This window comes from Olea europaea, unplaced genomic scaffold (genome assembly GCF_002742605.1).
Source record: "Olea europaea var. sylvestris unplaced genomic scaffold, O_europaea_v1 scaffold2329, whole genome shotgun sequence".
Classification (NCBI taxonomy): domain Eukaryota; kingdom Viridiplantae; phylum Streptophyta; class Magnoliopsida; order Lamiales; family Oleaceae; genus Olea; species Olea europaea.
The window spans coordinates 12,692-35,890 of record NW_019241397.1 but is presented as its reverse complement, the minus strand read 5'-3'; the positions used below and the strand labels follow the sequence as shown (position 1 = coordinate 35,890).

General features: G+C 31.5%; 2 long non-coding RNA genes across 2 annotated transcripts; both read left to right on the top strand.

Moving 5' to 3' along the window:
- Positions 1-21,539: 21,539 nt before the first annotated feature.
- On the top strand, positions 21,540-21,993 carry LOC111381543. The gene is made up of 3 exons (XR_002700360.1): positions 21,540-21,587; positions 21,680-21,758; positions 21,867-21,993. It is a non-coding gene; the product is annotated as an uncharacterized LOC111381543 (long non-coding RNA).
- Positions 21,994-22,126: 133 nt separating this feature from the next.
- On the top strand, positions 22,127-23,189 carry LOC111381550. Its single transcript, XR_002700361.1, has 2 exons — positions 22,127-22,282; positions 22,392-23,189. It is a non-coding gene; the product is annotated as an uncharacterized LOC111381550 (long non-coding RNA).
- The last annotated feature ends 10 nt before the right edge of the window (positions 23,190-23,199 follow it).

The window sequence follows — 23,199 nt, the reverse complement described above, 5'->3', positions numbered from 1 at the left end:
ATAACGGGAGGCATTTGAGAGCAAGATGGGGGATTTGAGGGAAGAAATGAACACAAGATTCGCTAGTCTCCAAAATGATTTGGGAGGTCATGTGTGTGGTTTGAGAAATCATGTCACTGATGAGATGAATGTTCTTCGACGAAAGTTTGATGAAGTTGCTACAGAAATTGGATAACACAATGTTGGTGCTGAGTATGGTGGATTTGGTTATGACGATCGTAGTGGAGACGACCCCCGACATGATGTTTTCACTCCCAATATTTCTGGGGACAGACAGGATGTTGGAGAGGCAACCGAACCAGTTGTTTGCAATATCCCTGATGTGTCCATAACGTCGGGAGGTGGGGTTGGAGTACTTGGGTCAGTATATGTTGCTTGTGATATTGTGAAAGAGGTACCAGCCGTTATACCTACAGTTGGTGTGACCATTGATGATCAGCTGGTTCATGATAGCGTCGTTTCTGGACCTTCGATGGCAGCTGATCCACCTACACGTAGACCTCGATCGTTGAGGTTAAAGAAGGCTAGTGCAAACACAAAGACGCCATATACCCAATCTGGTCGCAAGAGGGGGTAAGAGGGATGCGTAGAATTTAGAGGTTCGCCTATTTTGATTTATATGGTGGTTTTTCAATATGTATTTTGGTTTATGTCGTGGTACTGAAAATGTATTTTGGTTTAGATAGTGGTTTGCATATTTTTGTTTATATGGTGGTATGTAATATTTTGTGGATGCAAACCAGTGGTTTATAAGTTAGTGACATGTTCCAAATTTGTATGTTGAAAATAGTTTATAACTTTATTATCTTATATAGTGGAGTAGGAGATGTCAATGTTCTAATGAAATGTGGAGAAATACTATACTTTAGGTGAAATGTCGTTGTATACAAATGTACTGTCAAGTGTCCAGATTAGTAGACATTTAATGTCGAGAACTACACGTCAAATGTCAAGAAATGAGTGAAATGTCAAGAAATTTATTGTTTCAATATAAATGTTAATGTCCCTTATATTTTTTTTCAATAATATGTGAACATATGTGTCATTCTGTGTGATCATGTATGTGGAAACAAAATAAATTTCGTGCTACTTAGCGGTTAGTAAGGAAAAATTGATTAACTCGATTAACTTTAATAAATTAAAGAAATTTATCAAACATTTTTTTTCAATATAAAATTTGAATTGTACAAAACGTTAATTTATTTTTTTTGTGAATATAAAATTTTAATGGAACAAAATGAATTAAAAAAAATTTATAATTTGTTAAAAAGTTTCAAATTGCAACACAAGAAAGATTAAAGAAACCACATATATATATATATATATATATATATATATTCATAATGTGTGAAAAATATTCAATTATGACAACACAACAAGCGAATATATTCACTATAAACAGAATCTATCGACAACATTCAATTATCGTAACACAACAAAATGGTTCTGACATTTATTCACATGCACACTTTTAGCTACTTTTTCTCGTTCACTCATTATCTTCACATTCACTCCTCCATCCACACATTTAGCTACAATTATTTGTCACATTCACTCACTCTTCACACGTTTTAATTAATTTTAGCTCCTTCTTTTCATTCACTCCCCCATCCACACATTTAGCTACAATTATTTGTCACATTCACTCACTTTCCTTCACTCACTCTCTACACATTTTAATTCAAGTTTCATTCTCACATTCATTTAGCCGGAAATATTTTCCACATTCACTCAAAAAAGACGCTCATTTGGTCGGAAAATGTAAGTAATTCAAAATTTGTATTTAATATTTGTGCTACTTAACAGTTAGTTGAATATCTTGAAAGAAAATATACTTTTAAACTGCAATTTACTCGAAAAACCTCGTCTCCGTGTCACGGAGATGCGTTGCTCCGTGACACTCTTATAGTGTCACGGAGACACAGAAATGCAACAACCATATTTTTTTTTTGTAATTACCCACCCAGTATGTTTTACGTCATATGTAAACAAAAATATTACATTTTGTTTAAAATATTAATTTTTGATTTTAATTTTGTTTAGTATACAAGACGTGAAAAAAATTATATTTGTTAGGAAATATTAATTCTTAAATAATTGTACAATTAATAGTACTTTGTTTAACTATAATAGATGTGTTCAATCAAATGAAAATATTAATTCTTGAAAAAATAATTACAGTTGTTTAAAAATATTAATTCTTGTATAATTGATGTAGATGTCTTTAGAATACGTTCTCTCTGCAGAACAATGATTTTCTGCTACCATCTTTCAGTATCCAAATCGTCAATACGTACAAGATTTTATAAATTTCATAGATACAAATCGACAATGTTATTTGATGTGTAGTAATTTTTATGAATTTATATATGGAGCTGTTTTCAAAGGAGACGAAAAACAATTTACTAGCAAGTTGGTACACGAATTTATAATGAGACTTGTGCATTGTGGCAAAAACAATAAACTTTGGGTACGGTTAGATGACCATCTTGCTAGGTTTGTCTTGCAAGAATTTTGCCTCATTATTGGACTACCTTGTCATGAACCATCCGTAGAAATTGATTATAATAACGATCGTCTTAGAAATCAATACTTCAATGGCACAAAAAAAATTAGCAATAGAATGCTTTTTGAAAATTTCCACATGTGTGAAGATACAGAAGATAAATTTAAGTTGGGATTAGTTATGTTGGTTGAGTGTGTGTTGAAACCGACTTCATGAAAAGTTGATTATAGAACTCTGGGCATAATTGAACATCTGGATGAGTTCCTTACGTATCCGTGGGGTCGGATAGCATATTTCGTTTTATTAAATTCGTTGAAAGAGTCACAATTGGAAAGAATACTAAGGATGCAACAGAATGGACAAACAGAATGTAAGTGTGCATTACAAGGCTATCCACTCGCATTTCAGGTATTATGTTCCTATTCTAATTACTTATGTATTATGTATAATTTCTTTGTACAAAGAATAAAATTTATACATCACATTTCTTTTTCTTTACGTTACAGTATTGGACATATGAAGCGTTTCCACGAATTGATCAAAAGTTTGGTCGTCGAAAATACAGATGGGTACAGATTCCACGAATCTATAATTGGAGGCCTAATACTATACTGAAGGAATCGGTTGTTAAGCAATTTTTGGACACTCAAGATGTATGAATTTTTTATTTTCAATGTAGAATGACATTCGCATTTTATTATTAACAAGTTCAATTAAACAAATGGATTCTGATAGTTTGTTATGATTACAGATCAAAGTCATTGCAGTGCTACAGCCTACAGAGGAAGAATTACAAACACCCTGGTACACAAATCTTTCACTGCCGGCTGACGATGAATATAATATATTAGATGCCATTGTCACTGGAGAAGTAGATAATGTAGTACCACAAATACCGGATAACATCCGTGTGCAAGAAACGACCAGTCGTGGTACATCGAGAACTTCAACTGGAGTTGGGCCTAGTTCTGCTTCTGGTGCCTCCAGATATGTAACTAAAGACCGAATGGAAGAAATGTTGGGTATGTACAGGCAACATATGATATCAGATGTGTCCAATTTGTGTGGCAACTTGAAGGCAGAATTTGTTGAAGAATCCAGAGCCCTGAACAAGGATATCCTTGAAAGCCAAAAGCAACTGTTCGAACAATATAACAAATCGATGCAAAATTACATGCTATGTGGTATGCAGTCATACATGGATAATTCTCTATCAAATATGCTTAACACTCATATGGACCAGGAATCACAACAACAAGAAGCCCATTATCAGATGATTCTTCGAAAACAAAAAGAATTATTCCAGCAGCAACAAGAGCACATACAGTCTTATATTGATACAAGTTTATGTTTTGTCAGATCTTACATTGACGAAAAGAATGAGAATATGCTAAACAGATTATCTAACTAGGAATCCAACATAGAAGCCATTATAGGTTCCATGCAGCAGGATGTTCCTCTCCATGCAAGTTCAAATCCTACTGTTCAACCACATGAGACATCAACGTCTCAACCAGCAGAAAGTGTTGACATGCGGAGAAGAGAAAGGGAAAAGAATATGAAATACACATAGGCTTCGTCATCTACAGGCCGTCCCTTAGAAGACTACGACATGAACAAGTACAAAAACATTAGGAATTGGATATCGAGAAATCAATCTGGGTAACAAATGTAACTCATTCTGAATAGTCCGAATGCTAAACATTATTATATCAATGTCAAAAATTCTTTGTTGAATTATTTGACAGTAATTTAAATTATGTTATATAATGCATATTTAGACGATGGCCGTGACAATGTCTATGGAAGAGACATGCTAAAAAGTTTAATGGATCCGACGAAGAATCTGAATATTGCGGTGAGTGAAGGTTTGCAATCACAATAAATTTGATTTCGTAGTTAATATGTCTAATATATGTTACATATATTTATTGCATTAGCATATTGAGTTGAAGCTGAAGTTATTGAGGCAGCGTATGAATGAAGATTGTACTCTCGTCAATAAAAAAATATGCAATTTTGGATTTTTAATTTGAAGAGGAGTGTTGTCAGCAAATGAGGTGGCACATGGAATATAACCAGAGAGGTAAATCGGATGGAACTCGCCTACAAGGCTACGTCAACGGTACATTGCCTGTAGCTGGTCATCCGTGGATGGGATGCAAGTATTTATTAATTCCAAGTTCATATTCAGGCAATGAATGTTATTTTTTTGTGATTAATATTCCTGAATGAAAATTCTACATATACGATTGCAGCAATAATGTTCACACACCTGATGCAATCAAGGCTCACGCAGAAGTAACATGCACAGTCGTTTAAGGATTATTGCAGTGTCTACCACTATCCACCAGACGAGATATAAAGAAACATATACATGATTCAATGAAGATGGAGATTATACCTTATCTACCGTGTGCGAACAATGGGTGAGCATTTTAACTCTTGTTATTTACTACCGTAGTTAATCTATTGTATATACTAATTTCGACTAACGAAAAATCATTTATTGTACAAGCCAAATTGCATAATATTTGTACTCAAGTATATAGAATGTTTCATTATCGGGCATCCAATAGAATCAGTTTCAGCAGAGAGGATGTCAATATACAGAAGAAAGATTGCGGTCGATTTTTTGAATAACGAATACTTTCTTTATCCCCGATAGTAAAACAGTTGTCGTGACTTAGCTGTACTTTGCTTGTGTGAATGTTGATGATCAGCCGGTTCATGATACCGTCGTTTGCAATATGTATTTTGCTTTGTGTGGTGCTACATAACATGTATTTTGGTTTTATGTGGTGGTACGTAAAATGTATTTTGGTTTACACAGTGGTTTGCATATTTCGATTTATATGGTGGTATGTAATATGTTCTCGAACTGTCATTCTAGACAAATGAAATATCAAGCGTCGAGATTCACAGCTATGTAATGTCGAGAACGACCTATCAAACGTTCGAAAATCGAAGAAATGTAGAGAAATATCGTATTTTGGTCCAAGTGTCGTTCTAGACATTCGTAATGTCAAGTGTTGAGATTAACAGCTATTTAATGTCAATAAAGACGTTACAAATGTCGAGAACGGCATCAAATGTCAACATAAATATGGTCCAACCAAATTTAACTAAGAGTGAAGGCAACCAAATGGTGTATTAACTACAAAAACTATAGCAAGTAGGTTTATAATTACTATAGCAATTAAAGTTGGTATGTCAAGCACAAGTACGTTCTCAACCATATTGATGTGAAAAAAGTTGTAAAATAATCACCATGAATGACTTCAACCATATTGGTTGGTGAAATATCTTATCGTGCATTCAACTGACAAGTGTTTCTCCACTATAAAATGTTGGACTTTACTTAAATATGTACATACAAAAATTTAACAAATTCATAGCACTAGTTAGTTTTTCCATTGATTATGTCTTCATCAACTCAACATACTCCTGTTCTTGATGTTACTATCACGTTCGACCCCCGGGTCGTCCGTGGACAACCCAATCATCATAAACTCGGACTCAGATGATGAAAGCAATATCTTTGTTCCGTATGTTCGTCAACCTTCGAACCGCCATTGTAGGGTTTGCCTTCAACCAATCCCTTTTCCGAATCTAATCGACGAAATTGAACCAATTCAAGTTCATCGTGAGATTGTCCCAGTACCAGTCCAATCGGAAGCATATCATGTGTTGTTGGATGACAATGTTGGAGCAGTTCTTGTTGAAAATGAAGATGTGATCATCATAAGCTCCGACGAGGAGTATGACAGTGACATGTCCTCTTTGTCTGTAGTGGAGGATATGTAGAAGATGCAGTCATCGTAAGTAAAATGTTTACGTACATATAGTAGTGCTATAAAATTCATATTGGTGATGGATATTTTTTGGGGTGATCACCATTTTGTATAATAGTTGTCTACGATATGTATTGGAGTTATGGCTTCCTTTTATTATGATTACCATTTTGTTTGCTCCAATGACTTAGGAGAATGAGTCATTCATGGGTTGCTTTTGTATCCATTACCACATTGTGTCTACAATGATTAAGAAAATCCTTGTGATGAAATAGAAATGGTGCTTGTTCACTTATGTGATGAACAAAATGATATCGTAGTGAAATACTTATAAGAATATATGTAAGCACCATTTCCCTTGTTGGTAGTTATACCCCAAACCTGGCCTCTCTTGTTTGTATCCATTATGACATTCTAAAATGAAGTGTTGTTTGTATTTAGTGAATGCCCATATGAATTTTTCTGTTTGTGCGCTATAAAATTTTGAATGACTAGAATAATATAAGAGAAAAATCACAAAAAATGGGATGAATCCGTATAAATGATTCAAAATGTATTACAAACTTAATTTTACAATAAGCAATTGCAAATAAGTGATATCAAGAGAGAACGAAGAAAGAAACAGAAAGAAGTAGAAGTCAAAAATATATTCAACATCATTTAAAACAAGAGGAAGAAAGCAAGTAATACAAAAGAAAAAAAATTCAAAACATTGATAATTCATGTTATCAGGGCATTTGACGATCGGAATACACAATGTCATTCAAGTATGCGTGTCACTTAAAGATGTTGAATTCTGACATGTTTGCCTATTATGTCCAGAACCCCCACATTGGCCACATTTTCGTCTCAACGTCGACCTTTCAGTTCTTGACCTTTGACATTGGGTAGGAGGTCGACCTGGTGCTCTACGTATATTCGGGGGCAAAACTGTGATGGAACAAATAGACTGAGGAACAACCCAATCTGACTCTCAGCCAATGGGATGAAGAACTTCGTTGTACGCAGCTCCCCAATATTCTGTGGTGTAGTAAGGGGAGCACAAATCATACAATGATTTTTCTTTTGCGCAAGCAGCTCGGGATGCATGTGAACATGGAATTTGTCGCATCTGAAACTCTCGACATGAACATGTGTTACCTATAAGGTCGACAGTACAAAGTTCGGTAGCTATACCTACCTCAAAAAAGAGTTCGTTCAAATTTCGTACTGGTAAAGTTGCACCGACGTCGAATGATTTTCTCAATTCATCATCAATTTTTGGTGTCACAGTCGTACTACATTTCGTGGATGCACTTTTTCTCTTGTAGAACTATCGTTGCATCAATGACGTAATATTTTCGATCAACGAGGTTATAGGGAAACTTCTTTGTTGTCTTAGGACTGAATTCAGTGACTCCGCAATGTTATTCATCATAACGTTGTACCGATTACCAATAAAATGTGCCCGTGACCAGGTGGATATATCGGCACGTTCCAAGTAAGATGCCATTAACGGTCGAATGATTCTTATCTATCTCATGAACTAATCAAATTCCGATATGCAGTATGCTAGCGCTGCCCGCTTGATTAAGAAGATGACATTGCTACTGCTATATCTAGCAATAAGATTTTTCTCGATATGCCAGATGCAGGCACCGTGGTGAGAAAGTGGGAACAACCTCGTAATTGCCCGCTTAATACTCTTCTGCCTGTCCGACACAAACACTAGCTGGTTTGAATCATCAATGACATCTTTCAACTTTGCAAAGAATCAGTACCACGATGCATTTGTTTTCCCATCGACAACACTCCACGCAAGAGGATATATTTGTAGGTTAGCATCTTGCGCTGTAGCTACTAGTAGTGTTCCCTTATATTTACCCTTCAAATGACTTCCATCAACACAAATTACTGGCCTCATGTATTCTCAAAAACCACGTACACTAGGCCTGAACGCTAAGAAGAAGTACAAGAACCTATTATTCGAGTCGAGTTCAATGTATGCAATAGTTCCTGAATTTTTCTCGGTTAACATGTGACAATATGATGGCAATTTTTGGAAACTTTCTTCGGGTGTACCACGAAGAAATCGAAGTCCCTTCTCTTTAGCCCTCCACGCTTTGTTGTAGGTAATCCGTATACCAAACTCACTTTCCATATCCCCAATAATACCCATAGGAACGTATGATTGGTTTGCATCGTCCAACCTTCGCATTATGTGATGCCCAATTACTGCACTTGTTGCGTGAATTTGTGCATTTCGTCGAACTTCTAGAGAACATGTGTGCTTAGGTATGTACTCTCGAATCGTAAATATTTTTGAAGTTTTTATCTTAGAAGCTCATATTAGCCAATGGCATGTAGTATCGACACAACACACAGTAAGAGATCTAGGATTCGACTTTTTAACCTTGAAATGAAACTTATCTTTCAAAGCCTTAAGTTGAAGCCTTGTGTGTAACTGTTGTTTACTAAAAAATATCTGATTCTCCACAATGTCCTCTTCATCAATCGACTAAATTGCATTTCGAATAAACAAATTGCTTTCACCTAAACTTTCATCCATATTATCAATCGTTTGTGGCTCTTGTAGTTTGCACATACTGACTTCATCGCGTCCACATAATGCATCTTCTATTGGTGACAAAGGCTCAACTCCGACATGCAGTTCGTGCTCTCCAGCATTATATTCATTTGTAATTATACACAACACCTATGTGAACAGACATAAACCATTGCAAATCCTCATCGTCGGCTACATCAACAGGGGGTATATTCATGTTCGGAACTGTAAATTTCAAAAATTCGGAACTTCATTCTATCAACATTCAGCTTCTCGAATAATTTATGTACAAGCTCTTCATATGTAATATCACGTCGAACAACAATTGATGTTGTTCGGTTCCCTAACCACTTCCACCCGTCGTCTATGTTGACGAATCTACCACCATACGAGACAACAAATCTCTTAACATCTCCCATATCTGTATGTCATAAACAACAATACTGTCAACCACTAACGAAAATCGAAAACGAAAATGCTACCTGCATGCAATATGTGAATCGCTATACACGAAATTTTCCCAACTTTTATTGTCAACATTAGACAGTGTCGAGAATGATAGTATAAATATCATTCTCGACGTTTATAAATGTCGTGAACGATATTTATACTATCATTATCGACATTTATAAAATGTCGAGAATGAAATGACGGGATTTCGTGCATTTATCATCTTCTTCAACTTCAACCACCATTTTTACAAGAATTTATTCCACAATAAATGATATTCTAAATACAGAAGTATATTATCTAATTAAGTTATTTAAGATGAATGGTACAAAAAATATATACTCAGGATAATTTCGTCCATTGAAGGGAAAAAATACTTATCAAAAAATTGAGATTTGAACATATATAATAATAACTACTAAATAAAACTTATAAAAAAAATGAGAGTTCGAAGAAATGAAGTTCAAAGAAATATACCTTCTACCGACAAATGATGAAAGCCTAATCAGCTTCAAATTTCTACCACAGTAAATTTCTTAAAATGATTTCTTTGAAATTGGAATCATATACTTCTTCGTATATGTTAATGGAATTTTTGCTTCTTCTTCATTTGTTCTAGAATAATTGATTAAAATATAATTAAAAATATAAGCAAGTGGACTCACCTAGGTAATAGCAACATTATTATGGCTTCTCGTGAAAGGTATTTGCTCTTCTTAAAAATTGTGCCAAAATGATATAAAATTGATTAATCTTTTCATGAGGGTAAAGTAGACATTTTGATCTAAAAATTGGACATTTTTGCAAGGATTATCAAAAAAGTACAATTTTCAACTCTAACCTTTATAATTGGAGATTCTTGAAAATGCCTCTTAAAATAAAGTAAACTGGACCTAGAAAGCAAGTCCTACGGAGTCAACGCAATCCTTCTTTGACACTACACGATTTCACGATAAAATTCATATAATTCATAGTTGATTTTTCATATACGATAAGGTAAATATAAAAAATAAGATTTTATCAAATTGTCAAAAATATAAAAATATAGTATTAAATGTACATAGAGAATAATCTTTTAATTTATGTTTTCAATTTATATCTCAAGTTATTTTCAACAATAAATTTTACCTCGTTTTATAGATAAAATTTCAATCCCACATTAAACTATTAAAATATATAAGTTACGATGTAAATTATGATGTTTTAATTTTGTGTCAAAACTGAAAATTAAATCAAAAATTTTAAATTTTTAAAATAGATAAATATATATAATAATGATAATGTTATACTTTGCAATAAGTGTATGTGCTTATCTGACTTGAACATCACTTAATAATAATGATTTTCATTTGAAGAAACCACAACAGACTAAGTCTTGAATTTGGTCCCTGTGGTCAAACGTCAATTACCACACACCAATTATTGATTTAGTCTGAATTCATATCAAGTTGTATTTTTAATGGTCATACGTTCTTATCTTGATTTTAATAAGAGTTTTTTGTGGAATAGCATAATCTCATAGTCACGATCTCATGATAACTCTTTACGTGAGTTCTCCAACGATGCATGCTACTCGTATTTTGTGAGAATTCTTGTGCCGGTACTCATTCAAGGTTATACCATTCATAACTTCACAATTATTAGCACTATTATCATAAAAATGAGCCCAACTAGTATAGAAATATTACAAGTCAAGCAGTACGGGGTATTTCTACCACATTAAATCCTTTTCATGGAATTTCAATCACAAGGGTTGGATTACTTTTGAATGTAACTCCCTTAAGGACTTCAACCCATCTCCCTCGATGATTTTTTTATTTTTTAAGGACTCCATTATTTATGTCTCTCATGCACAATAATTTGGTGACATCAATTTGTAAAACTTTTATTCTCCACTTGCACATTTGTACATTTGCAAAATCTTCTAAAACATAGGTCACATATCCATTACAACAATAAAAAAGACAACTTCACTTGCACTATTCATAAGGCCTAATTTCCGATTGTACCCTTTTTTCTTTTCAAAATTTCAGTTGTGCCCTTTTTCTCCTTTTTATGTATACTAGTCTTTGACACGTGCGTTGCACGAGTTTTGTATTTATTGTATTTTTATTAGCGTCAAATTTGTAGATTTTCTACTTATAAGTAATTTCTTATATTTTACAAATATTTTTTGCCTGTATTTTTATTTGTCAATAATTTCTTACATAAAAGTGATTGTTGGAAATAAAATAGTAATAGCAAAAAATATCAGCAAATAAAAATATTATTAATAAACAAATTCAAAGAAAAAAATTATTTTTCATGCTTGGAAGTCTCAATCCTCCGTAATACGGATACTTGATCTCTCCATAACAAGAGACTTGATCTCTCATAACAAGCCTCTGTATTACGAAGGAAAATACTCCGTGATACGGAGGTTTGATCTCATGGAGAGATCTAGTCTCTATAATAAATATGGAGAAATTCCTTTGATATTTTTTTTATTTAAATGATATTTTATTTATAGATCATCTATTTAACATATAAGTTAATATTTAATTTTAAAAATTAAATATATCTAAATATTTACTCCAAATTTTTAAGTTAATATATTGTTAAGTTACAAGTAATTTTTACAATTTTAATTTTTTTTTTTTACTTTTAAATAACTTTTAGCGAATTTTTTTTACATATATTTATGGAATTCATACTTTTGCTCTTGAATTAACCCCCTCAATTAATTATTATTTAAACGTTTCGTAAACATTTTGACTGATATTTTTTTGGTCATCCAAATGGTTACTATATACCTTTTACGTACATATATATAAATAATATTTTTATTTATTAACAATGAATATATTTATTTTTCGAGAAATAAGTTTTTATTATCATTTCATTTTTATCATAAAATGATTCTAATCTTAATATGTTAGATTGTGCTTCAAAATTACATAATCTATCAAATACAATTTTTAAAATTAATTTTTATAAAGTAATATATTTTTATGAATATATATATATATATATATTTAGTAAAGTAATCACGGAGACTTATGTCTTGAGCCTCCAAAATGGAGGCATCATGCCATAATAATGGAGGCATCAGCATGATGCCTCCATTATTATGGAGGCTCAAGTATGAGCCTCCATAACATATTATATTATAAAAATAATAAAAATTTAATTATTTTTTATTTTATAATTGAATTTTTGAAATTTTTTTAAAAAAAGTAGTTATGAAATTGCTAATTTTTAAATGTATTTTTTTGTTGAAAATAAAAATAATTTTTTATGTTATTTGTAAAAAAAAAATTATTATAATTTTATTAGCGTAATAAGAAGATTTATTATGCATTTTTATTTTTTATATTTTGTGAAAAATTTTGTTTATGGTGATTTACAAATATTCTTCCACACGCATCATGCCAACAACATTTAAAAATAATAATTTTATTATATATTAAAAAAATAAAAAAAATATTACGGAGGCAATGCCTCCATATTATGGAGCAAAGCCTCCACAATACGGAGGGTTTATGGAGCCTCCATAAAGCCTCCGTATTATGGAGGCTTCATGGAGATAAAGCCTCCCCCAAGCATGAGCCTCCGTAATTACGGAGGTCTCAACGTGCATTTTTTTCACTTTCTGTTTTCTTCACTGGCTCTCAGTACAATAATTTAATTTCATTTAATCAACTTAATTTTTTTTAATATTCTTAAAATAAAAATACGTAAAATAATGGAGGCTTACTCTTTCTTTATTTTTGCACGCTACAACCATGCTTCTCCATTTCTACACACTATCTCTTTCACCATTTTCTCACGCTATCAATCACGTATCTTTAGAAAGTTCATTTTTATATATGTAACTTTAAATAAAAACATTATTTTTATATATGTATGTAAAAGGTATATAATAACGATTTGGATGATCAAAAAATAATATCAATCAAAATATTTACGAACCGTTTAAATAATAATTCATTGAGGGGGTTAATTCAAGAGTAAAAGTGTGAATTCCATAAATATATGATTGAAAATATGTTTGAAGAAAAATAAATTTTAAAAAAATGAAGATCAAACATGTTAACAAATAAATATATTTATTTTTCGAGAAATGAGTTTTTATTACCATTTCATTTTTATCATGAAATGATTCTAATCTTAATATGTTAGATTGTGCTTCAAAATTACATAATTTATCAAATATAATTTTTAAAATTAATTTTTATAAAGTAATATATTTTTATGATTTTTTTTTGGAAGGTGAAATATAATAGTACTAAAAAATATAAAATAATTAAATTTTTATTAATTTTAAAAAATAAAATGTTATGGAGGCCTCCAGAATTCTGGAGGCTCATGCTTGAGCCTCCGTAATAATGGAGGCCTCCGTTATTAAGAATTACGGAGGCTCATGCTTGAGCCTCCGTAATTCTGGAGCTCTCAATACGAGCCTCCGTTTACTTTACTAAAAAAATTACTTTACAAAAAAAAATTCATAAAGATATATTACTTTATAAAAATTAATTTTAAAATTATATTTGATAGATTATGTAATTTTGAAGCACAATTTAACATATTAAAATTAGAATCATTTCATGATAAAAATGAAATGGTAATAAAAATTTATTTTTTGAAAAATAAATATATTCATTTGTTAACATGTTTGATCTTCATTTTTTAAAATTTATTTTTCTTTAAACATATTTTTAATATTTATTTATGAAATTCACACTTTTACTCTTGAATTAGTGTGGAAAAATAGAGAGGCTTGACTGTAGCGTGTAAAAATGGACAAAGAGTAAATAGGGTTCAATGACATAATCCTCCATGCCGCGTAAATTGAGGAAAAGCAACAAAGTCAATGTATCAAACACGTAAGATAAACGACGTCGTTGCTTTCTCTCAATAAAAAAAAGGTTACAGTGAGACAAAATGGAAGAATCTATGTTCTTTCTACAGTAGTGAAACATTGCCCTTTTTATATAGTAGTGATTTTAACATTTTCCTTCCCTTGTGGCTGTTGCCCGATTCTTCAGCTTCCATACAAACCCTAAGAAAATAGCCAACAAATTCTTCTCAGTTTCGTGACCTTTAGCCGTTGGCTTCTCCTCTCTATTTCATGAGAGATTTTTTCTGCAATCTTCGACTTCTTCACCAACGATATTTGCACCTTCATTCTTTATTCTCTCAGTTTCGTGATCTTTAGCCGTCGACTTCTCCTCTCTATTTCGCGGGGGATTTTTTCCTGCAATCTTCGACTTCTTCTCCGACGATATTTGCATTTTCATTCTCTCGCTCTTCAGTTTTCAAACTATTTTTCTGATTATTATCATTTTTGATAAGTATATATCGATTTTTTGCTGTAAATCTTGGGTATGGTTGATGGGTTTACTATTTATTTCGATATTGCCGATAATGTTTTAGGGGTTCTTCGATTTTTTCCTATTTTGGTAACTAGATGTCGTTTTTTCGTGGGAGATTTTTCTGCAATCTTCGACTTTTTCTCCGAGGGTATTTGTACCTTCGTTCTTTCCCTCTTTAGTTTTCAAACTGTTTTTCTGATTACTTTCATTTTTTATAAGTAAATATCGATTTTTTGCTGTGAATCTTGGGTATGGTTGATGGGTTTACTATTTATTTCGATATTGCCAATAATATTTTAGGGTTTCTTTGATTTTTTCCTATTTTGGTAACTAGATGTCGTTTTTTGCTAAGATCTCTTGGGTATGGTTGATGGGTTTATTATTTATTTGAATATTGTTTAGAATCTTTTGGGGTTTCTTTTAATTTTTCTCTTCCTCTTTATTTTTGATTTTCAGCTTTACCTGTTTCTTTTATTTCCAATATTGCCAGGAGTTTTTGGGGTTTTCTCATATTTTTTCCTATTTTGGTCAGTGAATGTCGTTTGGACCATATTATTTTTTATAGAGCACATAGTATTTATTCTTTTCATATCAGTTTCAAAGAGAGTATGGAAGAAACTTTGGGAAGCAAAATTGCCATTACTTTATCCGATCATCTGCCCGAAATAAGTTTTTTTTCCCGGAACGAAGGGATCACTTCTGTTGAAACTGCTGATGTTGGTTAGTAATTGTACTCTATCGATTATGTGGACTCATTTATATGGTGTTTATGTTTGAATTATACGTATGAGGTTTGGTCGTATGAAATACATACTATATTTTTTTGCCATAGGATTCCGTCTAATGTTAATGTTTATTGTTCTTATGAAGTGAATGATTTAGGGGGTTTAAATGGAACAGAATTACATTCTAAATGGCAATGAAATATTACTAATGTAATCGAAGACAAGTACGACGATGGCAATAACAAAAAAAGGGTCAGGTCTGAGGAATGTGTGCAATTAAATGTGGAATGGAAATGTGATAGCCTTTTAAAGGTTGAAGGGTTCAATCGTGAAGAATGTTGTGACAAAGAGCTTGGTAAGAATTGTAAATCATTATTTCATTTTATTCATGTGTATTATACCATATTTGTTTTGTTATAAACATGAATAAAACTCTATTGTCAAGTTATGTTTTGTATTCAAATTTTTACGAATTTTTTTAGGGATTTCAGAAACACAGCAATATGACGATAGTCTTTTTTCAAAACCTTATGTGCTACCTGAACCAAGTATTTGTGATCATTGTGGTGCTGTGAAATTTCATAGAGAATCCAAGGGATTTTGTTGTTTAAATGGACAAGTTATTTTAAAAATAAATGACGTGCCCATAGAGTTACGTATGTTGTGTACCTCAAATTCCGAAGAAAGTTTAAACTTTAGAAATATGGTACGAAGCTATAATTCCAATTTTTCTATGACATCGTTTGGTGTAAATTATGATAAAAATTTATGTACAAATTATAATGATATCTACACATTTAGAATTCAAGGTCAGGTTTACCATTTTATAAATGATTTTTTCCTGTGGAAAATCGTCCTTCTCATTTGCAGCTTTACTTTTTCGATACTGAAAATGAAGTGGAAAATAGGCTCAATCTTAGTGATTGGTTAGTTGAGTCTATTGTTGCTAAACTTATGAACATTCTAAAAAAGAATCCTTCCACAATTTTTTTTCGCAATCTGAGAGATGTTCCTGATTTAGAAAATCGTTTTATTCGAATTCACTGTAACCCAATTGTTGATCAAAGGACATATAATAAGTGAAGTGTTTCACAAGTTTCTGCTATTGTTGTTGATCATGATGATTATGATGACATTCCTATGCATGATATAGTAGCTCATTGTATGAATGGAAATAAAAATAGAATACACTATTATTTTGGGTGTTATGACCCACTTCAATATCCGCTTTTATTTCCTTATGGTGAAATAGGATGGCACCAAGGTATTCAATGAATTAATACGGATAAAAAGAAAAAAAAAATATTTGCCAAAATGAAGACATTGTTGATGCAGTTAATTTCTTTTCACCTGAGGAGTTGATTGAGAAGGAAACGACAGGTTAATTCATTAAATTATCATTGTCTACATTTGTACCCTTATATGCTTACATGAATCGTTAGAATACTTTATTTTTATTATTTTATGTGAATGATTATTTTTTCTAATTTTGTTTTTAATTTTTTTTAAGTGATGGAAAATAAGAGAACTGGGATGCAAGTTTCATGTAGGGAATACTATTGTTATAAATTATAAATAAGATTATTATCAAATTCAATATTATTTCATTCTGGAAGGCTTTTACAGCAATGTGTTGTTGACATGTACGTGAAAATTGAAACATCTAGATTAGATTATTTTCGTCATAATTAGAACACTCTTAGAGCTGAATTATATCAAGAAATTGTTGATAGTCTTGAAATTGGTGAAAAAGAGGTCATAAAATTGGACGTGTGATAGTTTTACCTCGATCCTTTATTGGTGGACCTAGAGACTTAAGAAAAAGGTATATGGATACTATGTCTTTGGTGCAAAGATTTGGTAAACCCAATATATTTTTAACGATGACTTGCAATCCCAATTGGCCAGAAATTAAAGAACAATTGAAGTATAATGATGAAATTCAAAATAGACCAGATTTAATAGCTCGATTTTTTAAAGCAAAACTTGAAGAATTGAAGGAAGACATTTTGAAAAAAAACAAATATTTTGACAAGTTTCCGCGCATATATATGTTATAGAATTTCAAAAAAGAGGACTTCCACATGTGCATTTTTTATTGATTCTAAAGAGAGATGCTAAGCTTACTTATCCTGATTTGGTTGATAAATTTGTTCGTGCCGAGATTCCAGACGAAAGTAAATATCCTTATCTCCATTCTCTTGTTACTAAACATATGATACGTGGTCCTTGTGGTATTTTAAATCCAAAAAATGTTTGTATGAATAACAAAAACAAATGTAGATTTGACTACCAAAAAAATTTTTGTGCGAACACAATTCTAGATAAAAGATGCTATCCTAAATATAAACGACCTGATAATGGAAAAAAAATAAAGATTAGAAATCATTATTTGGATAATAGGTGGGTAGTTCCATATAATCCATATTTGTTAGCAAAGTATAATTCTCATATTAATGTTAAAGTATGTTCAACAATTCAGGCTGTTAAATATTTGTATAAATATGTTTATAAAGGTTACGATAAATTTGATTTTACTATAAATGAGGATGATCCGAATTTTGTTTATGATGAAATTAAAATGCATAAATCAGCTAGATGAATATCTCCTCCTGAAACTATGTGGAGAATTTTTGCATTTCTCTTGTATGATATGAGTCCATCTGTTATTGCTCTTCAACTACATTTAGAAAACCATCAGTCCATTACTTACAAAGAATTTGATGATTTGGAAGAAGTTGTGAAAAATTATTATTCCCAGAAGTCAATGTTAACAGAATATTTTCGTGCTAACATTACCAGTGCTAGAGCGAAAATAATGCTATATAGAGATTTTTCAGAACATTTTGTGTGGAATTCAAAATGTAAAGTATGGTCTGAAAGGAAGAATAAAACTTTTTCTATAGGACGAATTATTTCTGTAAATGTTATAGAAGGAAAGAGATATTATTTAAGAAAGCTTCTAAATTATGTTAAGGGAGCAAATTTTTATGATGATTTAAAAATAGTTAATGGAGTTCATGCTTCGACATTTCATGAAGCTACCTTATTACATGGTTTGCTTAATGGTGATACTGATTGTGAAATGTTTTTACATGAAGCTTCTCAATATCAAATGCCAATTATGTTGCGTCAACTATTTACTACGATTTTAACGTTGTGTGATCCGCATAACCCCAGAAAATTGTGGAATACATTTAAGCAACATATGATGGAAGATTATGTACAACAAGGTATAACTATCAAAATGGCCGAATTAAAAGCTTTGAATGAGTTAAATGAAATATTACATCTTTCGGGTAAAACTGTGAATAGTTATGGAATTGTCGAGCATCTTTTAAACTTTGAAGAAAACAATTATATTTCAAGAACTATTTCTGATGAATTAGAGATAATTGTTTCTGATGAAGATATTTTATGTAAAACAAAATTAAATTTAGAACAAAAAAAGCGCATGATATGATTTTAGGTTACGTTTTCAACAAAAATAATGGAGTTTATTTTATTGACGGCCCTGGAGGGACAGGAAAAACATTCTTATATCGCTCTTTACTTGCAGCTGTAAGAGCGAAAGGGATTGTTGCTTTAGCTACGGCATCTTCGGGAGTAGTAGCAACTTTACTTCCTAGAGGTAGAACTGCACATTCAAGATTCAAAATCCCTCTTCAGGTAAGTGCTAAATCAACTTGTTCGGTTAGCAAACAACCTTCTTTGGCTGAATTGTTCTGGATAACACAATTAATAATATGGGATGAAGCTCCTATGCTAAATAGATTAGTTATTGAATCATTGGATAGAATGTTACAAGATATTATAGAAAATAAAATGCCATTTGGGGGAAAGTAATTGTTTTGGGAGGTGACTTTCGTCAAGTATTACCTATTGTTCCAAAGGGTCAAAAAGAAGATATAATTAATGCGACATTTATCAATTCATATTTATGGCCAATTGTTTGGAAAATAAAATTGGTTAAAAATATGAGGGTCGAACTGGATTTACCTTTTTCTGAATATCTATTACGAATTGGAAATGGAACTGAGCCTTTACATTCATGCAATATGATTAAAATTCTAAACGAAATGGTTATTGCTCATGATAATGGAGCCGATTCTGTGAAAAAATTGATAGATGTTGTATTTTCAGAGTTAAAAGATTACCTGAAAGATATTGAACGTATGCTTAATAGAGTTATATTAAGCGCAAAGAATGAGAGCATTGATTTTATAAATGCTATATTAATAGAAAAATTTCCTGGTAATTCTATTAAGCCCTTGTTTGAGCCCCATTTTTTCCAAGAAAATGTATTTTTAAATAATGTAATGATGTGAAATGTGTGGTTAAAAAATAAGAAAAACTTTTAGATTTTCGTATAATATTATTTTATTGAAAAATATGTAGTTGAAATGATATCAAAATACTGTTTAAGAATGTATTTTTTCAAAAAAAGAGGCTCAAACAAGGGCTAAATACTATAGTTTCGATGAAATAGTAGATACAGATGCACAAATTTTGATGAAGATTTCTTAAATACATTAACTCCTAATGGTATTCCACAACATGAATTAATTTTGAAGTTAAATTATCCTGTCATTTTATTGAAAAACATAAATCCATCTGAAGGCTTGTGCAACGGAACTAGACTTATTTGTAAAAGATTTGACGCGAACATAATTGATGCTAAAATTGCTGTTGGAGAATATACAGGAAAGATAGTTTTTCTACCCCGCATATCATTTGTACCTCTTGAAAATGATCCGAGTCCAATTCGATTTAAAAGAACTCAATTTCCAGTTCGTCTGTGCTTTGCAATGAGTATAAGTAAAGCGCAGAGACAGACTCTTGATTTCGTTGAATTTTATTTACCCGAGCCTATATTTTCGCATGGCCAACTTTATGTTGCATTATTAAGAGCAGAAACAAGCAAATGTGTTAGAGTTCTTATAAAGCCAACTGAAAAAAATGCATTTGAATTGTACAAAAAACGTCGTATATAAAGAAATTTTAGCTGCAGTTAGTTCTTCTTGAACGGTAGCTTATATTTGTTCTTTTTTCGTAGATAAAGACCGTTATTGAGGAAATAGTGGACTCCAGCAACATTGATAGGCGGATTGAAATTTTTGCTTGAAGGAAACCGTATACAATACTTAGATATAGATCCCATTTCATTTAAATTATTTCTCTACAACTGAATGCAAAAAGAAGTCTATTTAGTTCATTACTTTATTACGATAACATATTCTTCAATTTAATTATGCTATTAATCATACAAATTTTTTGCTTGCAGGCATCAAAGTTCGTAAATGTATATGATAGGATCCTTTTTTGTGTGATTTGTTGTTATGTATGGTAGAGGACATGATGTTCAAGCATGATCTTGATGTTTTTAAACACTAGAATGATTGACCTTATCGGATCCTTATGATATCTATCTTTACTGATTGTATGTCGTACAGATGATGGAAATTCATGCACACTCAGTATGGTCTTTTCAGTCAACTTGAATCTCATGCCAACCACATCATTCTTTGTCCATTCACCTATGTTTACAGCTTACCTCTGCACATGCATGTGTGTATGTTTGTACGCATCTATATAAACATCTGCATTATACTATATATAAAATGTGTAAAAACTTTAGAAAAGCTTATCTTTCGTTTTACGAATTATTTACATGAAAAATGTTTGCTTTATGTATTATAAAAATAAACATTAATAATTATTGTCCTTTATTTCTTTTATCTATTGTACAGGTGAAAACATTAATGATTATTGTCTTTTCTTTCCTGTCAAGCTAATCAGTATGGCCTTTTCAGTCAACCTGAATCCCATACCAACCACCGCACTCTTTGTCCATTCACCTACTTTTATAGCTTACCTCTACACATAAATATCTGCATTATACTATATATAAAACATGTAAAAACTTTAGAAAATGAAGAATTTCTGGCAACAAAAATGCAGATTTCATTGTCCAAGACATTGTTCTTATCAACGAAAGTTATGCATACATAAATATGAATCTTTAAGCACAAATTAATAGTTTTCCAATTCATGCAATTAATCTGAAATTTTAAATCTTCATTTGCAGATTACAAGCTATTATCCTGACTATCTGGGATAGTTTCATCGACCTTCAAAGCGCTGAAATTATTGACCGCCTTACGAAAAAACCAGTGGTTGTTAGGAATAATTTAAAAGTCACATCTTTTAGAGGTAAATGAAATCAAAATCTTATCTTTACATTTAATAAATCATTGTTGTTAACTCCGTATAACTTAACTACATAATTAGATTCTATTTAACAGGAATGTCATTGTCCACAAAAGTGAACAACTCAATCCTCATTAATCCAAAATTCGAAAAACTTGCTGAAATGAAAGAATGGTTAGTGTTCATGCGTTTTTTATAAAATATTACTCCGTAAATCTACATTTCATTGCAGCATTAAAGCATATTCTTTGCTTAAATTTATGACTTCCACTTATTTACAAGGATTGAAAGAAACAAAGAGATGTTGACAGAGATGGTCACTCAAAAGACATGATTTGCCAAATATGTCAAATATTTCACTGCCTCCAAAGAATAAAATTATCAACATCAAGGACATTTTAGAACACTCACCAATGGTAAATTAAATAATAATAATAAAAATAAGACCATTTTTATGTAGTTTCTATTTTGTTTCATTGTATGGTAAATAGATATTTATATCAGCAAAAACGATAACATTCCTTCTACCTATTCCAGCGAAAGCTATTATGGATAAAAAGAAAGATAGAATTGAAGACAGGGGCTCATTCACTTTGGTATATGGCTTGTGATACCTGTAGTTGGATATCTTTCGATGAACTCAATGAAATGTATTTTTGCAACTATTGCAAATACATGCATGCAAGAGCAATTTCAAGGTAACAACCAATACATATAAAATTATATACACCAAATTATTGCAGTACATATAGTTGAATTTCTATTAAATTCAGAATACATGATACTACCTATGTGCATTTTTGCCAGAGCAAGATGTAATGTTCAGCTTTCAGATAACACCGGCACTATTACTACATCTTTATTTGGTGATGTGGCTGAAAATTTCTTGAAACTTCCAGCTGTGAAACTAATGAAAGATAATATAACGGTAAAATTTTCTGTATAAATTGTTACATTTACCAGCATTTTCCATTTACGTACATATGTACATTAAATCTTATATGTTCAAACACTTTATCAATGCTCAAGAGTCCAGCTATGCAATTGAAGACCATTTTATTTACTTGAAATTTGAAAACCCAGATCCAAAAACCAATCAACCAAGGTTTGATGTAATCCATGTTCTTAATAACAACTTTGCACATGCACAAAGATCTGCATCATTGTTTCCGTATTAGGCTAAGGAAAAAAATGTCTCATATTAAACCAATGTACCTAATGCACGAAGGAGCCTGGTGTTTGAGAAGGAAAACATCAAACAACTGGAAAAGCAAAAAATGGTAACATCTAGCGATCCTAATGTTCAAAACAACGATGCAAATCCTCTCAGCAACAGTGCCGATCCAAAGAAAAATTGACTTTACCATACCTTTAACAGTTCAAGTGCAACTAAAGTTAGTTCCATTTTGTTATTTTGAAGTCCTTTTGTTTTTTGCTAGAAGATTTTTGTATATGGTATCATATTACACTGCTGGAACATGTCATAAAGTTCAGCTTAGTTTTTGGAAACTTCATTCTTATTAATGAACTGGGATAGGTATGCTAAATGTTATATAAATAAAGTCGACGTATCTATGAAATCTAATTATTCACATCTTTTCGTAACTATTTATGC